Genomic DNA, 753 nt, shown 5'->3' with positions numbered 1-753 from the left:
TTCCTCTGCAACTCAAAGACCAATTTACACTTGGCAACAATTGAGAAAATGGCCTCAAACTAACATTGCTTCTGTCTCTGTTAAAGCAAGAAAACCAAAGAGGGGATCTCAACAGAAGATTTTTAAAAAGGATTTCAAAAAGGGCTCTAAAAATAAAAATTATGTACCCCTCTTTGATGATTTTAATGAAAATTTTAAGAAAGCTTCTTGCAATGTTTCCTTCTGTGATTGTTTCAATATCATGCATGCTTTATCCAATCATGTTCATCAATCTTCCTGTTTAGTCTCTCACCCAAAGAACCATGAATCTAGGGTGAACAATAGACAAATTGGCAATTCTTCTTCAAAGAACAATAAGTCCAAACCAAAAGAGGGTATGACATACTTTAAACAAGCTAATGTTAAGGGACCCTATAGGAAGTGGGTACCCAAATTAAACGTTGTCTAATCGCAGAAGAAGCAGCATGTATGACTGGCACATTAGAGCTTCTGTCATCATTCCTAAAGAAAGAAGGTTCTGTTGTATGTTTTATTTTAAATTCTCTCTCTTTGTATAAAGTTTTACTTTTAATAAATCTTTTTGTATAGTGTTTTATTTTTGAATAATCTTTTTTTTATATATAGTTTTTTCTTTTAAATATCTTTTTGTATATAGTTTTATTTCTTAATTAACCTTCGCTTGTTTTCATAGTTAATAGTTTATCTTGCAGAGACTTGCAAGGTTTGAGGGGGAGTATGTGCTTAAAAAGAATA

The sequence above is a fragment of the Cynara cardunculus genome, unplaced genomic scaffold (genome assembly GCF_001531365.2).
Source record: "Cynara cardunculus var. scolymus isolate 2C unplaced genomic scaffold, CcrdV1 Un_Scaffold_1233, whole genome shotgun sequence".
Lineage (NCBI taxonomy): Eukaryota > Viridiplantae > Streptophyta > Magnoliopsida > Asterales > Asteraceae > Cynara > Cynara cardunculus.
This window is presented reverse-complemented; position numbering follows the sequence as displayed.